This window comes from Oryctolagus cuniculus, chromosome 13, assembly GCF_051225735.1.
Source record: "Oryctolagus cuniculus isolate XC-2025 breed Fujian yellow rabbit chromosome 13, ASM5122573v1, whole genome shotgun sequence".
NCBI classification, from domain to species: Eukaryota; Metazoa; Chordata; class Mammalia; order Lagomorpha; family Leporidae; genus Oryctolagus; species Oryctolagus cuniculus.
This window is the reverse complement of record NC_142879.1, coordinates 38,656,268-38,680,257: the sequence shown is the minus strand read 5'-3', so window position 1 is coordinate 38,680,257 and position 23,990 is coordinate 38,656,268. Positions and strand designations below refer to the sequence as shown.

Here is a 23,990-nt window from a genome sequence, read left to right as displayed (position 1 = left end):
TGGGCATAATACCTACCATAGTATAAAATACAGGCTTGGTAAATGGATGGATCACAGAACCCAAGGTTCCTGGATGGCCAGATGGACACAGAAGGTGATGGCATTCTACTGGACCCCACTAAGATAACCCGAGAAACAGCTAAATTAATACTGAAAACCACTAGGATTTCCTAGCCAAGGGTCTTCCTTTAAGGAGAGTACTACACAATCCACAGAAATAGAGCAACTCTTTAGGGGCCCTCTGTGTTATCAGTAAGTAATAATAAATCAGTAAAATCACAAGTAAAATGGACAGCCATTGGCCAAACATGACACAGCCAGGAGACACTGCTCAAAATTCTAACAAATGCAGGCATTTAGCACAGGAATTAAGACACCACTTGGGATGTCTGCATTCCACATTGTAGTGCCTGGGTTCAAGTCCTGGCTCCACTTCCCATTCCAGCTTCCTGCTCACGTGTGTCCTTGGAGGCAGCAGGTGATGGCTCAATACCTGTGTCCCTGCTAAACACATGGATGACCTGGACTGAGTTCCCGACTCCTGGCTTCAACCTGGCCATTCCCAGCTGTTGCAGAAATACGGGGAATAAGGCATAAACCAATAGATACCTCTCTCCCCACCCCACCCCCTTTCTTTCAAATACATAGAAAATAAATATATTTTTTTAATTACAGTAAACCTCAGTCAGACTACCTGTTCATCAGAGCCAGAGGACAGAGGAGACCCTCTTGCTCAGGTCTGAGCCCCGCCTTCCCCACCAGGCCCTGGGATACATTAGTTTATAGGAATCTATGGCACTCTCACCGCCACTTCTTCCAGGACATTTTGCCAGGTTGGAATTAGGGCACAATTACCAGGTAAAGGCCAAGGAAGGGAAGGGAAAGATTTCCTCACATCGAAAACCTCTGGCATTGTGTCCAGATTAATTCGGGGGAGTAGGCCTTCTCTGTATTTCCCCGAGTCATCTGGCAAACTGCCAGGGAAGCTGGAATGTCTCCCACTGTTAGGGAACCTTGCACTTCTGCAGAGCAATACCCTTCTGTCCACTCAGCCTCCAGCACAGAGACAACCTTGCAGGTACAGACGCCGGTGCGCCAATTAGGCAGTCATCGTATCGCTATCAATTACGACTTCAAACATCCCAATTACATGACTCAGTGTCTTCTTTCTGGCTTCTGATTGTCACAGGTTTTGTTGCTAAAAATGTGTGTTCCATCCAGAGCCCTGCTGTGTCCCGCATCCAGTTTGCCCCCATCACTGCCCCTTCAAGCCTGGGGCTTCATGAGGGTCACTGGATGTCGCTCCCTCTCTTCGTGGAGGAGCAACACTAGACCCTGCCTAGACTTCATATCCGAGTCATGGCACCATTATGTCGCTCCCCCTCTTCGTGGAGAAACGACACTAAATGCTGCCTAGGCTTCATATCCGAGTCACGGCACCATTATGTCGCTCCCCCTCTTCGTGGAGGAACGACACAGGACCCTGCGCTGTTCTTTTGTCTGCTCGGCCCTTCCCGGGTTTGCTGCTGGTTCTTCCCGGGTTGGCTACTGACCCTTCCACCTCCGTGGAAGGGCGGTTCCCCCTGCCACATTCCCCACTTCCGCAGGGGGAGCGGCACACCGCCGGCCGGCTCTCTCGGGGGCTGCACAGGTGTTCCTTCAGATGTTCCCCTTAGATGTTCCTGGTGCATGCCGTCTCTCTCCTCCTTTATAGTCCTCCTCTGCCAATCCCAACTCGGCTGCCCACACGCCGAGTACGCTGCTCTCCAATCAGGAGCAAGTCCTACAGTTTATTGGCTGAACTGGAGGCAGCTGTGTAGAAGCTGTTTTCTCCTCTCCCAGCGCCATATTGTGGGAGAGCAGATGCATAGAATAAGTCTTAATTCCAGTAACTTAGTCTAGTCCGAGTTGCTCCCCACAACTGGAGGATAAGAGGGTGTCAACGAATTCAATGCATTCAGTTGTCAGAGTTGAGGCTTCTGCAGACCCAAGGACCTGGTGAAAATTGGACGATATGTTATGACAACCATCCAGTGAGCAAGGGGAACGGGTGTCTCCCTGAGTGATGGACTGAATGGGGGCCACTTCACATAATTTGTCTCTGGTACCTGTATTCAAAAATATGTTGGGGGCCGGAGCTGTGGCACAGCAGGTTAAAACCCTGGTCTGCAGCGTCAGCATCCCATATGAGCGATGGTTCAAGACCTGGCTGCTCCACCTTCTGATCCAGCTCTCTGCTATGGCCTGGGAAGACAGCAGAAGATGGCCCAAGTCCTTGGCTCTTGCACCTGCGTGGGAGACTCAGAAGAAGTTCCTGGCTCCTGGCTTTGGATCAGCACAGCTCCGGCCATTGCAGCCATCTGGGGAGTGAACCAACAGTTGGAAGACCTCTCTTTCCTGCTCTCTGCCTCTGTCTTTCTGTGACTCTGCCTTTCAAATAAATAAATAAATCTTAAAAGAAAAATATGTTGAACTGGGTCCAGCATTGTGATGTGATGGGTTAAGCAGCCACCTGCAGTGCCAGGGTCCCATATAGGTGCTGGTTTGGGTCCTAGCCACTGCCCTGCCCATCCAGATCCCAGCTAAAGCACCTGGGAAGGCAGTGGAAGACGGTCCAAGTGCTTGGAACGCTGCCACACAAGTTGGAGACCCAGACGGAGCGCCAGCTTATGGCTTCAGCCTGACCCAGCTAAGGCTGTTACAGTCATTTGGGGAAGAGACCACTGGATGGAAGCTCTCTCTCCCTCTTTCTCAATCTGTCTCTCCCTTTGTAATACTGCTTTTCAAATAAATAAATAAATAAATCTTTAAAAAATATTTCAACTTTGTCCTACCTCTGAATGCCTCTCCTCCCCATCCCTCCTGCACTGCCCTGGTTCAGCTTTCAACATCCCCCCTGGGTGCCAGCCTCAGTTTCCCACCTGAGTGATCCATGTAAAATGACTGCACCAGCTTGCCATCTGAAAGGTGGGCATCACAGGAGAGCAGAGGTGCAACATCTTACCATGTTCTCTTATTTATTTTTGTTTCCAGACCACTCCAATTCTCACCAAAGCTCTCTGAGAACTACTGGCAGGGGAGATGTAGGTGAATATTTCAAATTTCAATTTGAGAAGAACTTGCACAAAAGAGGTATCCAAATAGACAAGAAGGAAACAAAGCTTGGTGGTATGGTGTTATGGACCACATTGTGTCACCCCAAAAGTCACGCATGGGAAATCCTAACCCCCAGTTACTCAAGATGGGACTCCATCCGGAAATACAACTGACACTTGAACAATGCAGGGGTTAGGGGCACAACTGAAAATCCCCATATAATTTTTTTCAATTTTTTTTATTTGACAGATAGAGTTAGTGTGAGAGAGAGACAGAGGGAAAGGTCTTCCTTCTGTTGGTTCACCCCCTAAATGGTTGCTACGGCTGGAGCTATGCAGATCCGAAGCCAGGAGCCAGGTGCTTCCTCCCGGTCTCCCATGTGGGTGCAGGGGCCCAAGCACTTGGGTCATCCTCCACTGCTCTCCTGGGCCACGGCAGAGAGCTGGACTGGAAGAGGAGCAACCAGGACTAGAACCCGGCACCCATATGGGATGCCAGCACCCCAGGTGGAGGATTAACCAAGTGAGTCATGGTTCCAGCCCCTGCATATAACTTTTGATTCCCCAAAAACTTAATTAGTAATAGCCTGCTGTTGCCTGCAGCATTACTGATAACATAAACAGTCAATGAACACATATTTTGCATGTTTTATATATGTATATAGTACATGGTGAAAAATTCAAGAGATCACCTTTTAACTGCCTTACGCAGCTTACAGCAGAGACCAAATGCCCATGCAGAGGTGGTTGGCATCATGAGGGGTTTTAAGCAGATCCTTGCAACCCTGCAGCTCACCACAACCACAGAGAAAGTGGCTACAAAAGTAGCACAGTGGGGCCGGTGCTGTGGCGTGGCGGGTGAGGCCACCGCCTGCAGTGCTGGCATCCCATATGGGCACTAGTTCAAGTCCCAGCTGCCCCACTTCTGATCCAGCTGTCTGCTATGGCCTGGGAAAGTAGTAGAAGATGGCCCAGATCCTTGGGCCCCTGCACCCGCATGGGAGACCTGGAAGAAGGCTCCTGGCTTTAGATCCATCCAGCTCCAGCTGTTGCAGCCATCTGGGGAATGAACGAGTAGATGGAAGACCTCTCTGTCTCTCTGCCTCTGCCTCTCTGTAACTCTGACTTTCAAGTACACAAATAAAATCTTTTTTAAAAAAAGAAAAAAGTAGCACAGAAATGCCCCGGGTATTACAGTTAATTTTACATAGTTGAGAGTTAATTTTACAGTTATGAGTCAATACTGCATTTCTATATTTGTTTACATTTCTTTCCCCTGCAAATAGTGCCATATATGCTCTGAGTGTATATAATAAGTTCAATAACTTCTAACTTTTTGTAATAGGTTTGTGCAAATTTTATGGTAGTAAATGATAAAACAACTATCTACATATATTTCATACATTCCTGACGTAAGTAATTTTTCTTGATTTTCTCAATCACTACACTATGCAGTTTGTCTGCAAATTTCTTGAAATTGTCACAAATCTCCCCTCTACAGAAAAAGTCCATACGATAACTGAATCCACCCAAGTCAAATCTTGTCGTTCAAGGGCTACATGCAAGAAGTTTAAAGAGAGAATCAGGTTGAAATGGGGTCACTGGGGTGGCCCCTAATCCAATGTGACTGGGTCTTTGTAGGAAGGGAAGACTGGGGCCCAAATTCGGGGAAGCCAGGCTGTGAGAGGACACGGGAAGAAGCAGGCCGTCCACAGACAAAGACTCGGAAGAAACCAAACGCCGACACCTTGATCTCTGCCTTCCCAGCCCCCAGAACTGTGACAAAATCAGCTTCTGCTGTTAACCACGTGGTCTGCACTGTTTTGTTACGGCAGCCTCGCCAACACATACACAGCGTTGTTTTCACCATCACACAAGCCAGATACTGGCCGGAGGGCCAACACTCCAGCAGAGTCGAGGAAACTGCTCTCTGCACCACGCTTTGTCCAGGCCACAGGCCCTGAGTTCACACAAACGTCCTCCTCCCTTTCCCTCGCTCCCAGCCGGGAACTTCCTGTGTGTTCTTACAGCCACGGCCTCCCTGTCTGTCCCTCAGAGCCTCCGCCTCCCGGCCTGAAACGTTCAAGGCCCGCCGCTGGACTGAGACTTCAGCTTCCCTCCCGAGCAGCTGCAGGACCGCTTAGGAATCTGGGTAGCCTAATTGATGTTGTCGTGCAATCACGCGATTTAAAAACCAAAGATAAGAATTCCTCTGAAAGGCACACTCTCTCACGGCAGGTCTCACAGTGTATTGTGGGGTTTGAGTGCTGGGACAGAAGGGCACTGAACGAAGACAACAGGGCCAGTGGTGACGCATGAGCACCAGGGCTCAGATGTTGGGAGGTGTTCAGCTGTTCCAGACATACACAGACTGCCCACTGTGTGGCAGGTGCAGATCTGCTGGGGAGCAAAACCCACACAATGCCTGCCTTCCAGGAGCTTCTAGTGGGGAAAACGAAAATAAACCACAGCTACCCCTGGCCACGCTTTGCTGCCTGTGTGCCATCAGGGCCAGCCGCTTGAAGACAACACTTTCCAGGCTCCCGTGCCACTTGGATCTGCTTACGGGCAGCAGCCGTACGAGGCTGGGAGGGAAAAGAAAGGCAGCAGCTCTTTTGCTTCCTGATTATCATGGCAGCAGCAGAGGCAGAGAGAGCAGCAACGGTAAGGGTGGCAGCACAGTGACGGGAGTGAGCTCCGGGGCGGCCACTTCCGGCAGTCCACTTTCGGCAGTCCACTTCCGGCAGCCCACCGCCGGCAGCCCACTGGTCATGGGCCCACGCAGACACCTGCAGAGGTGAGGCGGCCTCCTGAGATTATCGAGCTCTAAGTCATTTTTGCTTCCCTTCTTCTATTTCCATTTTGTATTTCAAAGACCTCTGTTACTGATTGCCTAGGTTACATTCCCTCTGTTTAAAAAAACCCAGAGTGGTTTTTGCTTCCCTGACTAAATGAATGCGTAACTCCTAAAATGGCTCCAGAAACCGACTCAAAGACAGGCTCTGTGACTTGTTGCCTGGGCTGACCCGGCTTGCAGAGAGGACCCCAGTGACAGTGAAATTCAGGACACTGGCAGAGCACGGATGCAGTAGCAAGCGCTGCCTGTTATCACCGCTGGCTGCCTGGACGAAACGCTCATGGCAGTCAAGGCTTCCTTCTCACTGTGGATACCAAGTGACAGCCACAGTGGACTGCTATGGTGGAATGATATTCATGAAGGCTGGAAGGCTGATTCTGGAGGCACCAATGAGCTCACAGACGGAAAACTGGAGGGACAGGAGTTTGGAACTGTCCATAAGACACCACTTGGGATGCCCACATCCATATCAGAACATCTGGGTACAAGTCCTGGCTCTGCTTCCAATCCCAGCTTCCTGCTAATGAGCACCCTGGGAGGCAGCAGGGATGGCTCAAGTACTTGGGTCCTTGCCATCCACATAAGAGGCCTGGACTGAAATCCAGGTTCCTCTCTTTGGCTTGGCCCAGTAACAACTGTTGCAGGCATTTGGGGAATGAACCAGCAGATGGAAGATCTTTGTCTGTCTCTGTTTCTTTCACACTCTTTCAAATAAAATAAAATCAATAAAATTTTCAAATAAAGAAAAATACAAACTTGGGGCTCTGATATTTCAGCTAATTCCAGGGTCCAAAAACCAAAAACCTTCTGTAACTAAAGAATTTCATCTTTTAACAATCACAGAATTAGTCCAGGTTTTAAAAATGCAGATCTAGAATCTGATTCCGTAGGCTGCAGAATTAAAATCAACAGACTCACCAGTTCTCTCTCATGACTGATGAGTCAGCCTGTCAATCAACAACCAAGTTACTGTTCTAGGTCCTGGGGATAGATATGAACAGGACCAGCAGTTTCCGTCCTCAGAGAAGTCCACCCAAAGATCAGGAGCGAAGGCATTGTGTGCAGCAAGGAAAGCAGGTGCAATGCCCTGAAACAGGCCGGCTTGCAGTGCACCAGGAAAAAGACCAGTGTGGCTGGACTTGAGGAATTTAGTGAATGGGGAAGAGTAGAAGGAGACATGGCCAGAAAGACAGGCAGGGATCAGGCCTGGCAAGACTGCTGTGGGCCATAGAAAAGAGTTATTTTATTCTGATGTAATAAAAGCCACTGAATAGGGTAAGCCACTAGTGTAATGCAATCCTATCCGGATGCTAACACCCTGAATCAGCACAGACTCCACAAATGAAAGGGCACAGTACCTCCTAAGACCATCCTTACCCCAGCCAGGTGCAAGTGTAGGGGTCCCCAGACCACCCCCACTTCTGACCTACTGGCTGCAAATGCAGCGAGTCTGTGACCACCTCAGGCTCAGTAATTTACTAGACAAGCTCACAGAACTAGGAAAGGCCTTCATTTATTGTTTCAATCATTGTATAAAGGGTGCAAGTCAGGCCAGCCCAAAGAAGAAACACGCAGGGCCAGGTCTAGGAGGGTTCTGTGCCCTCAACCTGTGTAATCAGGGCACATCACTCTCCCAGCCCCAAACTCAAGAGTCCAGAGTTGCTGGCTTTTTGAGGATTTTTTTTTTTTTTGGATGACAACAAATACATAGTGGGTGCCTTTATTTCTATTATGTAAACTGTTAAAGGGAAATTCAATAGTTCATTAAAAGAGGGAGGGAAGAAGCACAGATTTTCTCTTTTTAAAGGACAGGATTATGCTGCTTAGAAGCTCTTACTAGAAAATGTCACTTAAAGTGTGACACCAGTGAATGCTTGACACTTAGAGTGAGTGATGTATTGAAAACCACCTGTCTCACAGCTCCTGCATCTTTAGGAAAAATTAACATGGAAGTGAATGGGACAGCTGTGAGACTCAAACAGCGATAGAACCAGGAGGAGCCTGGAGGTATCATCCAGCACTTCAACAAAAAGCTACTGAGGACCACATGTGCTAGCTATTATGCTCAGTGTGGATGCCATGGGTTGGAGAGCCACAGTCACCCATCTCTGCCCTCAATAACTGCCCACTGAAATAGGCAAACAATAGCTATGATGAGATTTAATATGTGCAACAAACCTTGCTCTACAATCATCTCAGAAAATAGCTGTGTTGATTTTCTTTATAAAAATACATCTAGTGCTTCTATCAGGTTTCATTATGAATCCTGGGCCATGTGACTGAAATCAATGCTGAGCCCCAGTCCCTCCCTGGAACCCAGGAGGTCAAGCTGATATTCCATAGGCCATCGCCGTAACCCTCTAGTCACATGGCTGGTGCTTCTGCCTACCCCCACCCTGATTCACAACCTCATTAGCAGAAACTATCAGCACCCATCATGCCTAACAGAAACACTCCTAGCACGTGGGAAATTCCAATGGTTTTAGAAGCTTTAGGCTGGGACCCCAGAACAATGACCAAATTCTTTATATTGTGACCATAGTAGAATAATAATATGCATTAATTTTTTTTTTTTTACAGGCAGAGTGGACAGTGAGAGAGAGACAGAGAGAAAGGTCTTCCTTTTGCCGTTGGTTCACCCTCCAATGGCCGCCGCGACCAGCGCGCTGCGCCTATCCAAAGGCAGGAGCCAGGTGCTTCTCCTGGTCTCCCATGCGGGTGCAGGGCCCAAGCACTTGGGCCATCCTCCACTGCACTCCTGGGCCACAGCAGAGAGCTGGCCTGGAAGAGGGGCAACCAGGACAGAATCCAGTGTCCCGACCAGGACTAGAACCCCGTGTGCCGGCACCGCTAGTGAGCCGCGGCGCCGGCCAATATGCATTAAATTTTAGAGAAATCATTGAAGCTGCTTTACAGACTACAGGAGGCAAGAGTGGACAGAGTCCATGGTAGCTGAACTTCCAGGAGGGGTCACCTGCTGTCTTCTGCTGTCTGATCTCTCTTGACCATTTCTCTATCTGGTTCTCTAGCCTTTCATTGATTCTACAAGCTACATAATGTCCTTGCAAGAAGTATTTTCTGCTTAAGTTAACCAGAATTTGTTTCTGTTGTTTCCTACCCAAAACTCTAACTATTGTACACTTTCTCTTTTCCTTTCTACCATTAGGCTTTGTAGTTTATTTTCCATAAAAAAGAACATGGCCGATCCACAGTCCCTAAGTTATATATTCCAGTTCCGGACTCCCACACTGCTTTTCAGTTCCATTTCCAAACCCTATGAAAGAAAAATTGGGTCATGAGTACTGACTTAGTTCAACCAAGTGTGACAAGACAGGTAGCATCATGTAATAAAACATGTTTGCTAGGGCCTCATGTGTCTGAGGTTGTAAGCAGGACAGACAATTCAAATGTTGTTTCCCACAAGTAGGTGGAATTTAGACAGCTAAGGGGGAAAGGAAAGAATTTCGGGAAGGAAAACATGAGCTTATAATGCACAGAGAATGCAATGGCTGTGGTTTTTTTCAAATAACAGACACATGATAGAAGTGGGGTGGGGCTGGGGCGGGGGAGTGGGCTTGGCCCGGAAGGGTGAGGCCCTACGGTAGAGGCCCCAAACACACGGCAGAGAAGTTTCAATGTGTGAAGAAAATCTGAAGCCTCTGAACTTTTTCCTGACTGGGGAAAGATCTGGCACAATTGCTTGGTTTGGTTTTGGATTTTATTTGTGATGCAGAAAGAGAGACAGACAAGATAGACAGACAGACACAGAACTCCCATCCACTAGTTCACTCCCCAAATGCCCACAACGGCCAGGACTGGGCCAAGCGGAAGCCAAGAGCCAGGAATTCAACCCAGGTCTCCCACATGAGTGACAGGAACCCAAGCACTTGAGCCATTAGCCCTCCCGGGTCCACATTTGCAGGAAGTTGGTGTCAGGAGCAGCACTCAGACTCGAACCCAGGCATTTTGATATTCCCAATTGCTAGGCTAAACACCCGCCCCCGATAAAGTATTATTTAAACAGTGGCAGCGAGTGAAATCAGAGAGGCCAGGCCTGAGTCTTGGTGCACACTGGAGGTGATGAAGAATGAGGGACAGGCACAAAGTTTTGGTCTTTTTTTTTTTTTTTAAATAGGATATGAGAGTTTTCTTTGTATGGAAAATGAAAAAAGAAATGACTCATAATTATGCTCACAAAAGTCAAAGTTGCTAATGAAAGAGCAGAGCATGCAATGCACGACTCTCCTATTACAAAGAATAGCCAGGGCCAGTGCTGTGGCGGAGCAAGCAAAGCTGCCGCCTGCAGTGGCAACATCCCATGTGGGCGCTGGTTCTAGTCCCGGCTGCTCCAGCTCTCTGCTATGGCCAAGGAAAGCAGAAGAAGATGGCCCAAGTCCTTGGGCCTCTGCACCCATGTGGGAGATCCAGAAGAAGCTCCAGGCTCCTGGCTTTGGATCAGCACAGCTCCAGACACTGCAGTCAATTGGGGAGTGAACCAGCAGATGGAAGACCTCTCTCTCTCTCTCTCTCTCTCTCTCTCTCTCTCTGCCTCTCCTTCACTATCTTTGTAACTCTTTCAAATAAATAAATAAATACGAAAAAAAAAAATAGCCACACTGGGCTTTGCCCATGCTTTGTTCCACGGAAGCTCATGCCATGGTCTCAGTCTCTTAGCTCAAAGAGCTTCCATTTGCGGGGTGGGGCCTGTGCTGAAGGGAATTCCCAAACCCAGTGAAGAGCTTTTTCTTCTTTAAGGGGATCATGCATTTTTGCTGGCTCAGCACAGTTCAGCCAATTCAGGGAATTTATTTTTCATTTGCATGCACACTCTCTGTGAAAGCCCTTTCTTTCCTTTCATCGAACTTTTGCTCAATGATCTTACAAAAGTGTCCCTCCTTTTGATCCCCCTTGCCTTCCATTTGTAAGCCAAAGAGAAATGACCCTAATCATGAATGATGAGCTTAAAGTAGTGCCAGTAATCCATCCACATGACGGAAAAAGAAGACCATACATTTGGAAGTGAGATTTAACATCATAAGGAACCAGCAGCACCAAAGTAGAAAGCCTTGGAAGAGACCCAAATTCCCCTTCTGAGCCTCCCCACAGTACTCCAAGCACAGTTCCATCCTTTAATTAAATCTGCTTTTCCTCAGGCACCATCATTTAGTAAAAATGAAAATCTTTCTTAATAAATTTCAGAGATGGGAGATTAAATGACTTACATAAATGCTAATATTGCAATGGGAATGTTTTCTTACTATATCTTTTTGCAAATATACCATATGGCATCAATATTATGAGTTTAAATGGTTTTAGTAGGCTAGTCTGGGTACCTTGCCACATTTATAATGGCATTTTTATGAGAAAAGGCATTATATCTTCAAACAAACAGACTTTCAAGCTGATTTCTGGAAATTCTAGTTTTTTAAAGTTGAACACTGCTTAAGTCAATAAAAGAATCCTAATGAGAAATATGAAATTATATAATTTTTTTCAGTATAGCAATGGAGAATTCCAACATGCAAGTTCAATGCAAATGACTTCCTTTCCTCACTATTTAATTGGTTTTGGTAAGCAGCCAGTTCTCTATTTGTTGTTTTTAAGCTGTCATTATGAATTCTGCCAGCTCAGAGTGAAAAAAGATAAGCTAGAGGTATGGGTTTTGCAGCATGCATTTTCTAAATATATTTATTAATGCTCCTTAAATTATCCTCAAAGCTGAGTGTCTCTCTCAATTTATAGCATCTTCGCACTTAGTTTAGCACCACAGTCTCACTTTTATTGTCCATATAGCCAGATGCAGCTGCATCTATTTACATTTTTTAAATGAATGAAACTCTTGTTGGCACACTGGACAGTCTAAAATTGTTCCCTTAAAGTCATCCACACTACATCCACTTGGGCAGCGGTTGAATTAGCCCTATTTTATAGCAGAGTTGATTTTTTTTTTTACGGTTTTAAGCTTTTATTCAGTGGGAGAAATGCATAGGAGAGTGAGGGCCCTATCTAAAAAAGAAATCTGGGTTCATATTGAGTACCAGGAGCCAGCCATGTGGAGGAGCACGCAGGCCAGGAAGCATGGGGCGGGTGCGAAGGCCACGTGCCCTGGAGGCACAGGGCAGCACGGGGGGGGGCCCACAAAGGCAAAAGGCCAAAGAAAAAAGCCTGGGCCCACCGTGTCGCAGGCCTTTAATCCACTTCCAAAGGGGGGTGGTTAATTAACCTGATTGGCTGGTGGGCACACAGGTGTGGCCAGGTAAGGGCATGAGGTCACACAGAAGCGCGGTGAAGGCAGGGCCTTCCAGCTCACAAACCTCATCAATTTTATTCTGTATGCCCGCCTACAACATTCCCTCCTCGGAGACTCTATTCCCTTAATCCTAAGGGATGTTGAAGGGCCTAGAATCATCATGTCTTCTATAGCTGCTTCCTGCTTATTAGGGATATAATGCAGGCCCTACCTATCTTGGGTCTAAAAGTCTCTGTCTATCTTATCTAATAAATTCGCTTTGTGAGCTGGAGCAGTCTCGGTCCCTGCCAATGTCTGTGTCCCCTGTGTGGTCAGTTATTGCCAGAAGTCGAGTTCTGAAACATATAGGTTTGTTAATTAGCATAAGCAAAACTGGAGCAAAACCAACCTCGAATAGCATGACCCATAAGATGAAAAGAACATTCTTATGTAGATTATAAACCCATTTAGCCTGAGCATAGAGAATTACAGTAGAAGAACCCATTAGGAGTTTTATCATCAATAACAGTTCAGTTCCCGGAGAGAATCAAAAGAGGCAGGTACAGCATGTCTGCCTTCAGGTGCAGCAGTCTTGATGTGACAAAGGCAAAAGCTTTACTTATCCTTTTTGCTTTGAAGAGGTACTTAAGGTCTCTGATTGGCTTACAGGAATAATCAGGCGTGTCTGCTGAATTCACCTGTGAAGACTTAAGAGGTGGACCTTTAATCCTGATTTTACTGAGGCAGTCGTGCTCAGTAGCACCTGGTAAGGTCCCTTCCATTTAAGCTGAAACTGATCCGAAGAGGATCTTCCTATGAATGGCTTGCTCAGGAATGTTGGAATTTTTGTCAAAAACTCCTTAATTCCTTGAAACACCTTCTGTAGCTCTTCTGTCCAACACAATGTGTCTGTGTCAGGGTTTTTTTTTTGTTGTTGTTGTTGTTGTTGTTGTTTTTTGACAGGCAGAGTGGACAGTGAGAGAGTGAGAGAGAGAGAGAGAGAGAGAGAGAGAGAGAGAAAGGTCTTCCTTTGCCGTTGGTTCACCCTCCAATGGCCGATGTGGCCAGTGCGCTGTGGCCGGCGCACCGCGCTGATCCGATGGCAGGAGCCAGGTACTTCTTCTAGTCTCCCATGGGGTGCAGGGCCCAAGCACTTGGGCCATCCTCCACTGCACTCCCTGGCCACAGCAGAGAGCTGGCCTGGAAGAGGGGCAACCGGGACAGAATCCGGTGCCCCGACCGGGACTAGAACCTGGTGTGCCGGCGCCGCTAGGCGGAGGATTAGCCTAGTGAGCTGCGGCGCCGGCTATTAGGGGCTTTTTAAGCAAACACAAGGCTTAGAATCCAAATCCTGGAATCCATATTCCATAGAATTCTGTCATCAGCAATTCCCAATATCGGAGCTTCTATTAGAAGCCCCTTAATTCTTTGGAACAACTTTTGTAGCTACCCCGTCCAGCACAGTGTCTGCATCAGGGCATTTTAAAGCTATATACAAAAGCTTGGAATCCAAATCTTGGAATCCAAATTCCACAGGATCTTTCCGTTCCCAGAAATATCCTTAGATGGCAACCCTGCTATGGGATTTTTCTGCCCTCATGGGAAGACGGGCAGCAGACTCCACCACATACCACATACCTGATTAAAAGAGAGCGATAAATATTAAATTGTGCTTTGTTTTTTTTAACCTGTTTTGTTGGCCTCCGAGTTGATATTCAAGAGAAACGTTAGGGTGAAAATGGAGGGCTTAGGAAGTCTTCTTATTGGGAAGAAATGATTCTCGTTGCATTTCAAGTTTCCCACTGAAATTTCACACCAAGGCCATGAAACAAAACCACAGGAGCGAGGGGAATGAGGGTGCGGCTGTATTTCCGTTTCAGACTTCCTATCGGCTGCTTCCCCAGCAACTATGTTGTCTACTTTTGAACTTCTGGCTATGGTGAAGGCCAGAAATTCTGAAGCTCTGATACCTACTTCAAGGTCAACGTCCCAATTACCTGCGTTGTATGACATGAACAGTATCCATTTATCAGCTAGTATTTACTGAAAACCTACTATGTCCAAAGCCCTGGGCAGTGGAGGCTGCAGGGATATAAAGGTAAGATTCAGTGGTTGGTCCCAGGGAGTTTACAAACTAGAGAGAAGGCCATTAACTGTAAAACAAGCATGGGGAGAAATATTCTAGTACAGGGTCTATCAGTCAGGTTTTCATTACTGCAATGAAATACCTGAGGCAACTAACTTTAAAAAGAGAAAAGGTTTGTTTTTTTGGTTTTGTTTTGTTTTGTTTTGTTTTTTTTAATGCACAGTTTTGCAAGTTCAAGTCCAAGGTCAGGTGGCCTCTGGGAGGATGGCAGACGGCAATGGCAGAGAGCCTATCCAGGAAGGAGGACATGAGAAACCAGGAAGCAGAGAGAGAGGAAAGCTACACTTAAAGGGAAAGTGGAGAGGAAGGGAGGGTCTCAGAGGAAGCATTATCTGACACGCAGTGAAGAGTCAGCGTTGTTTTCCTTGGGAGTCCAAGAAGGGAGAACAGAGAGGCACAGGATTTGAACTGCCCTCCCCCCAACCCCAAGTAGAAGCTCTTTGAGATAGAGACCCAGAAGCATCTCCCCATGGCCAATGAGTTACAGTGTAGAAAGCGACCAATTTCCCGAGACTTTTATGGACTAAATTAAGCAGGGAGCAAATTCAGCAATTTGACAAAGCTGAAGTTGCAAACCACCCCCCCATTAGTATGTCTAATTTCTAACTATCCTACGTCATGCCTTTAGTTGAGTAGATAATGCCCATTGTGTTTATTATGAGTAGAACTGACAAGGAGCAGTTCCAACAGCCCAACAGGTCTAACTGAGATTACTCAGGCATCTCCCTGTACCCCAAAGTGGATGGCTGCTCTATGTATCCCTGTCACTGTTACAGACGACATGTGTATGCAGTGCTTTATGTAAGAGTTATTCAAAAAAAATTCATGCAAAATGCATATTATGAAAACATTCTGCATGGATTTCAAAATTCTTCTGCACCAAAATAAACTCATTTTTAAATTCCATTTTCTACAAACTTCCTTGAGTAGCTTTGTCTCAGTTGAGCTCCCCAATTCCACCCCTGCCTCCCTGGTTTCTTTCTGTGTCCTGACTAAGAATCACAGACTCCCCCTGACAGCCATAGGTTTTTCCCAGCAGGCTTGGGCCCAAGTCTGAGCCTCGAACAGTCGCTGGCACTGATAAAGGTTGCCCACTGATAAAACCGTTGCCCAGGCCGGCGCCACGGCTCACTAGGCTAATCCTCTGCCTGTGGCGCCGGCACACCGGATTCTGTCCCGGTCACTCCTCTTCCAGTCCAGCTCTCTGCTGTGGCCAGGGAGTGCAGTGGAGGATGGCCCAAGTCCTTGGGCCCTGCACCCGCATGGGAGACCAGGAGAAGCACCTGGCTCCTGGCTTCAGATCAGCGTGGTGCGTCAGCTGCAGCGGCCATTGCGGGGTGAACCAACGGAAAAGGAAGACCTTTCTGTCTCTCTCTCACTGTCCATTCTGCCTGTTAAAAAAAAAAAAAAAAAAAAAAAAAAAAACGTTGCCCAGAACACTAAAAGAAACTGGCTCAAGTCATCAGCCATAATTCCTTAAACTAGCATAAAAACTCAATAATACCCTTGAACCAGCACTGTGGCACAGGGACTTGTTGCACTTGCAACACCATCAGCCCATATCAGAACACTGGTTAGAGTCCCGGTTGCTCCACTTCTGATCCAGCCCCTTACGAATGCACCTGGGAAGTCAGCAAATGATGGCTCAAGTTCTTGGACTCCTATCACCCATGTGGGAGACCAGGATGGAGTTCCAAGCTGCTGGCTTCAGCCTGGCCCAGCCCCAGCTATTGCAGGCATTTGGACAGTGAACTAGCAACTGAAAGATCTCTCTCTCTCTCTCCCTCTCTCCAATTAATTAACTAATTAACTAATTAACTAATCTTTAAAAAAATAAATCCATATCCCAACCCACTTGCTGCAGACAAACCCAGGTCGAACATGCTTTTCTCTAGCTGTCCTCAGTGGAACAAGCCACAGCCCTCTGTAGATAAGTGTCTCTATCAAAGGCTTCGGGTGGTCACACTGGCATTCAGTACTTCTTTCTTGGGAACCCCACTTCGGGGGCGACCCCAGCCGCAGGTTCAGAGGACAAAACAGCATCTGAAGAGCCCTTTCCCCTGAGTTGGCTCACATGCTTGTCACCACAATCCTGTAAGGATGGCACTGTCCTGCTCTCCCAGACTCTCGCACTCTGCAATTCCCCACAGCAACCTCCCTCCCTCTCTCTCTCTCTCTCTCAGGTCTGAATCCCAGTCATCTTCCCAAGTCTCTCTCTTGTTCTTTCACTCCACCACACCTCATCCCTTTTCCTCAAACTCATTATTCTTTCTTTGTAACCTCACCCCTAGTCATTATCTTTCTCCCAGCAACCCTTGGCCTCCAAGAACATGACCACTGCCGTCTGTGCCGTGTTTGTTGGGTTGCTCACCTCCATCTCTGCCCTGTGACCCTTGAGCATTCAAAGAATCTACATTTGGACTTAAGATGAAGAGACAGCTATCTCCTACCAAAAATGCAAATAGGCTCCAAAGGATGAGTTTTCATGCAGAGACATGTCCTTGAAGAATCAAATCAAAGTTGGGGAGAGGCTGCTCACAGCTGGCTCCCGGCCCCATCTGGGGTTGCCAGTCACATTCTCCACCCCACCCCTGCCTGGGAACCCCACTAAACCCACTCTCCCCCAACCCTTCCCTGCACCCAGGCTGTTGACCTTGATAGTCTTACAGCCACAGGCTCCCTTATTCTCCAGCTTCTGGTTGGGGGCGGGGGACGGTTAACAGAATGCTGAGCCAAGATGAAGCTCCCTCCCTGCCTTGTTGTAGGTGACAGTGCTCACCAGCCGCCACAGAAGGCCACAGATCCTGCAGGGCAACCACGCAGCCGCCACTCTCCTTGGCTCAAGGCTAACTGCTCCTTCCCCTGCCCCCCTCAAGCCACTGGCGCTAACCCTGGTTGGAAGCAGGCATCCCTCACCATCCCTGGAGGCTCCCTCAGCCCTGTCCACATGTCTGTGGTCTCCCTTCACTAAAGTCCCCTCAGTTACAGCCACAGATCACTCAACGAAGGGGACCTGGTATGAGAACTCCATCCTGATCACATCATGGAGCAGCTGACCACACCCCTAGCTACATGGTATACACCTTCATGTATACGGTCAGTGACTGAAACACTGTTATGTGGCGCATGACTGCTATACCCTTGAGGCTGACCTGCCAGACGAGGTCCCCTTACAGGACACGTAGCACCCAGCAGCCCCACATATACCCTGTTGTGCCATCAACAGCGGTAACCCCTTAGCATTCATTTGTTTGCCAAGTTAATGCAGTATAGTACAGTAACGTAAGAAAATGAGACTTGATATGGGCAACCTTTGGTGGAAGGGACAGTGCACGGGTTTCCCAGGGCTGCTGGAACTCAGTGTTGTATCCTGAGTGGCTGATGACAACAGACATATGTTCTCACGGCTCTAGTGGCTACCCATCTGAAACCGGGTGCTGGCGGGGCCAGGCCTTCTCCAAAACGTGTCAGGGAGACCCCCGCCTGACCTCTTCAGGCTCCTGATACTTGAGGGCACTCTGGCTCTCAGATACAGTATTTCAGTCTCTGCCTTTGTGGTCACGCGATGTCCTCCCTGGGGGCCTCTGACAGCACATGACGTCCTCCCTAGGAGCCTTCTTCATCACGTGACGTTCTTCTGGTTACATTCTCCACTATGCCCAAATTTCCCTTTTCTTACAAGGACATCAATCACATCGGACTTGGGCCCACCATAAGTGCCTCGTCTTAACCGTATCTGAAAAAAAAAAAACAAAAAAAAAAAAAACTATTTTTAAATGGGAGGCATTTTTAAAGTCCATTACAGAGAGGTTTAAAAGGGTAGACCCTTAGGTGGCTGTGAGCGACTGGTGTTTCTGGAGAGGCTGACTGGTACCCCACAGCACGGCACCTGTGCCTGCCATGGTGGCCTGCAAGGGGTAGGCAAGGAGAAGCAAGCAGCCTCCAGCACTTGTCCATAGAAGACTTGGCACTGCTTGTGAACCAAAACATCGGGCCCTTTAAAGAGGTCTAGCAGAGATGAGAGATGAATGAGCCAACTTTGCGGAGAAAGTGCGGCAGCTCAGTGGGAGACTCTGCATGCAGTGGTAGAACTAACCATGAAGGCTTCTGATGAGGACAGTGACACCCGTGGATGCCAGTGTCGCCACTGGCTTTGTCCAAATTGACTTTGCCAGCTCCATTGCTGCTACTTCCTGTTTAATACAAAAATATATACATATATCTTTTCTGAGACCACAGACTTGCTGTTTGGGTGTATCAAGCTGGCAAACAGTATTTTTAACAGTCATTTTTTTTTTATAGAATTGAGGTTAAAAAAAAATCTGAGAACATCTATAAACAGATTAAAGATCTAAAATTCTTAAATGCCAAACCATAAACTTTTAACTCTCCATTGTCAGGTCCCCAGAAATCAACGCATCGCTCAGTTAACCTCCTTCACACTCTGGACAAAGCTTCTTCCAATCCTCCATCTGATTGACATCACAGACCCTCAAGCCATCTCATTAGTCAACCATGCCCACGGCTTTTATGCAGCTGCATGCCATTCGCTTGTTCAATCAACAAATGGTCATTCATCACCTGTTTGCTTAACAGGCCATATGGGTTGAACGGTGCCCCCAGAAAAGCTGTGTTGAAGTGCTAACCCTCAGCACCTATGAATGTAAGCTTATTTGGAAATAGGAAACTGCATATGTAATCAAGTTAGGACGAAGTCACACTAAATTAGGATGAGTCTAACCCAAAATGACTGGTGTTCTTATAGGAAAAGGAGACAACGCACAGAGACACACACACACACCAGGAGAGCACCACGTGATGACAAGGCAGCAACCAAGGAAACGCATCAGGGAAGCAAGGAAGGCCTAGGATTGCCACAGCCTCACCCAGGGGTAAGGAGAAAGGCAAGGAGAAGTTCTTGCGCGGTGCCTTCAGAGAGAGCACAGCCCTGCCTTCAGAACCAGGAGAGAACAGGCGTCCGCTATTTAAAGCCGCCTGACGGCTGGTCATCTGCACCGCCTCCCTGGGAGACCAAGACAGCAGGCAACCCCCCGAGTCTCCCCCTCCTCTAGGACTTCCAGCTCCATCCCAAATCTGGGACGCCAACCAGAGCCCTTCCCTGCTCAGAATATGCTGTAAATCAACCAAGTGCAGCCTTTCTCATGCCTAACCCTGGCTTCTCTGTTCTCTGAAGCTCTTTCAACAAGCCCAGCCCACATCGATCTCTCCTGAACGGACGAATATATGTTTATTATGTAAGTACTACCACTTAGTCCTTCATTACCCCTTGGGATATTGTCCTCATCACCACGTAATATCTACTAAACTTCCTGACCCTCAATTTCCTAATCTAGAGAATGGGAATAAAAGCTTGGTTCACACGGTGGTTGAGATGATTAAATTCAACATTTGGCTGAACCATATAAAACTGCACAACAATCAACGTAATACATATAAAATCTTTGCTATCCCATTTAGGATAGAGTAGGTACAATTTGGTGATGATGTTATTCCTGTTCCCACTCTTATTGGTCAAGTGTTTTACTTTTATCTCTCAAACTTAATCATCTGAAAGGTTTTGAAAACAAGGATATTTCCGTCGTCTGCTATTGTGATCATGTTAGAGTCTATCCCACTTCTGTGTTTTCCAGGTGAAATCTCAAACCCAGAAGCCAACTGCTTCTCTCAGCTCTACTGCCACCATCCAGGTAGGAGCCTTAGCTGGTGTGTGTGCTCCCAACACCCTAACGTGTCACAGCATGCCATCCTTCCTCTTCAGACTGACCACCAGTCCCTCTCAGCAGAACCCATGCCCAAGACCCTCTGCTCAGCCCTCCTTCCATCTGTCGGCCCTCATCCTGGCCCTGGACTTGATCTCTGTGCTGTCTCTCACGTGCCCAGAGCCTTGGCACCAGCCTCTCCCTCTGCAGGCAACGCCCTTCTCCAGTACCCATTCCCTCATGCTGTCCGTGAGGCCCAGTCACCCTGTTCAAAGCTGCAGCGCTCCCACCCCTCAACCTGCCTCCACTCTCGTTCTGCTGCATGCCCTGTAAGTGCACACCTGCAATTAGAAATCTATAATGCACTGTCCAATCCCCGCCCCCAGCCCAGCCTCTATATTTCCTTATTAGGCAGCTCTTTTTTAAGATTTACTAATTTTACTTTGAAAGTCAGAGTTTCAGGGAGAGACAGAGAGAGAAAGTGAAAAAGATCTTCCATCCACATCCAACTGGGTTCATTCCCCAGATGGCCCCAATAGCCAGGTCTGAGCCAGGCCCAGGCCAAATCCAGGAGCTTAATCTGGGTCTCCCACATGGGTAGCAAGGGAGCAAACACTTGGACATTCTCTGCTGCTTTTCTCAGGCCATTAGCAGGGAGATGGATCACAAGTGGTACAGCTGAGACATGGACCAGCACCCATATGGGATGCTGACATCACAGGCAGCAGTGGCTTTACCTGCTACACCATAATGCTGACCTCAGCTCTCTTTATTTTGCAGCCCAGGTCCCTAGAATACTTTTGGCATATTCTGAATGATAAACATTTATAGAGTGAGTGCCTTTTCTCCCCTCTGCCCTGTCCCAGGCAGACTTCATATACTGTCCAGGATTCACTTGTGCCAAGTTGTCTCCCATCTGCCTGTGTACCCCGACTTTCTCCTGAACCCTGGCTGTCCACTTACAACCTTTGGATGGCTCATAGCTACCTCAAACTCACCAGCTCCAACACCTTCACATATGAGGGTGCTTCAAAAAGTGCATGGAAAACAATTAAAGAATGTTGTTCCCTATGGTGCAAAAAAATGTGAAATCCATTAAAGTTTCTATAATACGCATTTTCTATGGACTTTTAAAAAAATGTTAATTTTCATCTAATTAGAGAGAGAGAATCTTCTATCCACTGGTCCACTCCCCAAATGCCCACAACAGACAGAGCTAGACCAGACCAAGCCAATCGTGGGGAACTCCATCCAGGTCTTCCTTGTGTGTGGCAGGGGCCTAAGTACTTGAGCCATCATCTGCTGCCTCCCAGACACATTAGCAGGAATCTAGATCAGAAGCGTGGAGTAGCCAGCACTGGAATCAACAACCCAGTGCGGGATGTGGGCGTCCCAAGCAGTGGTTTAACTGGCTCCACCATAATGCTTGCCTGGCCATGAACTTTTTAAAGATTCCTTATGTTACCCATGCTGCAATTAAAATAATGTCTTGAAAATCCAAATCTGGTCATGCCACACCCCTGCAAAAAAGTGCATGAAAAACAATTAAAGAATGTTGTTCCCTATGGTGCAAAATAATGTGAAATCCATTAAGAGTTTTTATAATATGCATTTTCTCTCTCCTTCCACTGATTTCTGTTACTCTTGGGATAAAGACTGAAATTCCCACCTTCTCTGCTAAACCTGGTCCCTCCCCACCCTCAGTGGTCTACACTCCCTTTACTGTCTGCAAGTCAGTGGAATGTGAGAAAATGAATGAGACGGAAGAATGGAGGAGGATCCATATAAGAATACCAGGGTTTATCAGGGCAGGGTATACACAGGATTCCAGATCAGGACATATGGGTGATCTGGTCAGAAGCTGTAGCAAGATTTTCTCACCCAGGGCACAGTTCGGGGGAAAGAGTTAACGCATTTGCAAGTTCAACAGGGAGACGGGGTCTTAGAGCGGTCCTTTTCCTCTGCTCTGGGAGCCAGCCCCTCAGCCATCCCGCTGCTCTTCCTGGCCTCGCTGGGAAGTGTGATGGCACTCAAGCTTTATGACTGGGAAGCAGGCAGCTAGATTAGCAGGTGGTCAGAGTCCTTCTGAGGTGGATGGAGAGGTCAAATGGAGGGGAAAGACCCCAGGTCGTGTCACTGTGGTTTGTGGTCACAACACTTACTCATTCCAGGTCAACTGGCCTTTCAGCTCTCAAAAAATATGACCGAAAGGATTCCATATGAGCCAGGGCTCTGCTCAGCCAGCCCCATCTCAGCTTGTAGCATTAGTCCTTCTAGAAAGCCTTTCCAGACATTCTGGGCAGGATCTTGCTGTTTTAAACACCCATCTTTTCGAGCAGTGCACAGTGCACCTGTTCATAATGTTCAGTAGAGTGAATAATGACTCAGTGAACCCTGCCTTCCCCTTGACGCTCTCAGCTTCAGGAAGGCAGGGTTCACGTCTGTCCCATTCCCCACTAAGCCCCTGGTGCCTAGCTCAGGACTTGCAGAGAGTAGGTATTTATTAAATAATGCTTATTAAATGAACGAAGAAACTGATGTGATTACACCTAGAGTGAGCTGTGCTCTCATTCTCCACACCCACAATCCTGAATCTTTCTCCTTGATGTCTTCAAGTCAACATGATAGGAAGCAAGGATGGAGGTGGAGAGGGGCCTCCCTTCTGAGCCACCAAGTCCATGCCTAGCACATCTGCACCATTCAGCCAGCCAGGGAAGGATTTACTCACCCCAAGAGGATGAAGAATAGTCACTTCAGAATAGAGGTACATGGAAACTCTACAAACTAAATGTACTACTCCATGGCTATTTATGCAAACACAATCTTATAGCACATGCAGTAGCCCTCTCCAGTCTTCCTCCTGCGAATGACCTGGAGAACTGCAAGGGTGTGTCTGGGAAAAGTTCTGCCCAGGTTCCAGACTTAAGAGAAGCACCACTCTCTGCTGCCCTGGAAGACAGACTGCTTTCCACACCTCCCCGGCACAATGAAGTCAGCAAACAGCAGGTGCTCATCAGTGCCAAGGTGGCTCCCCGATGTGGATCTTCAGGTCCACTTTGGCCAAAACAGTCTTGGTTTCTGTGCCTACACCAGCATGTAAATACTACATTTTTTTTTACAGAGTTAGACAGTGAGAGAGAGAGACAGAGAGAAAGGTCTTCCTTCCATTTGTTCACCCCCCAAAATGGCTGCCATGGCCGGAGCTACACTGATCCGAAGCCAGGAGCCAGGTGCCTCCTCCTGGTCTCCCATGCGGGTGCAGAGGCCCAAGTACCTGGGCCATCCTCCACTGCCCTCCTCGGCCACAGCAGAGAGCTGGACTGGAAGAAGAGCAACCAGGACTAGAACCCGGCGCCCATATGGGTTGCCGGCACCGCAGGCGGAGGATTAACCAAGTGAGCCATGGTGCCGGCCCCTGTAAATACTACATTTTTAAAAAAGATTTCATTTATTTATTTAAAAGGCAGAATGGCAGAGAAAGAAGAAGAGGAGGAGGAGGAGAGAGAGAAGGAGGGAGGGAGGGAGAGAGATTGAGAGAGAGAGAGAGAGAGAGAGAGATCTTTTATCCACTGGCTCACCCCCTGTGGGGAGCAACTCGGACTAGACTAAGTTACTGGGATTAAGACTTATTCTATGCATCTGCTCTCCCACAATATGGCGCTGAGAAGGGAGCAGCAGCTTCTACGCAGCTGCCTCTCGCCAATTTGATTGACTGAGCTGCAGGAGCTGATCCTGCTCCTGATTGGAGGAGAGCAGCATACTCGGCGTGTGGGTAGCAGAGTTGGGATTGGTGGAAGAGGACTATAAAGGAGGAGAGAGACAACATGCACCAGGAACATCTAAGGGGAACATCTATCTGAAGGAACACCTGTGCAGCCCCCGAGAGAGCCGGCCGGCGGTGTGCTGCTCCCCCGCGGAAGTGGGGAAAGTGGCAGGGGGAACC

General features: G+C 47.8%; 1 long non-coding RNA gene across 3 annotated transcripts in view; it reads right to left on the bottom strand.

The window, feature by feature from the left end:
* The window catches only part of LOC149122548 (uncharacterized), a 150,252-nt gene that overhangs the window by 42,725 nt on the left and 83,537 nt on the right, over positions 1-23,990 (bottom strand). Inside the window, exon 3 of one of the 3 annotated variants that reach the window (XR_016218890.1) lies at positions 18,023-18,063. The exons of the other annotated variants lie outside the window; for them this stretch is intronic. This is a non-coding gene — a long non-coding RNA (uncharacterized LOC149122548). Of the gene's footprint in view, positions 1-18,022; positions 18,064-23,990 lie in introns of those variants that run through there. 3 annotated transcript variants of the gene reach the window in all.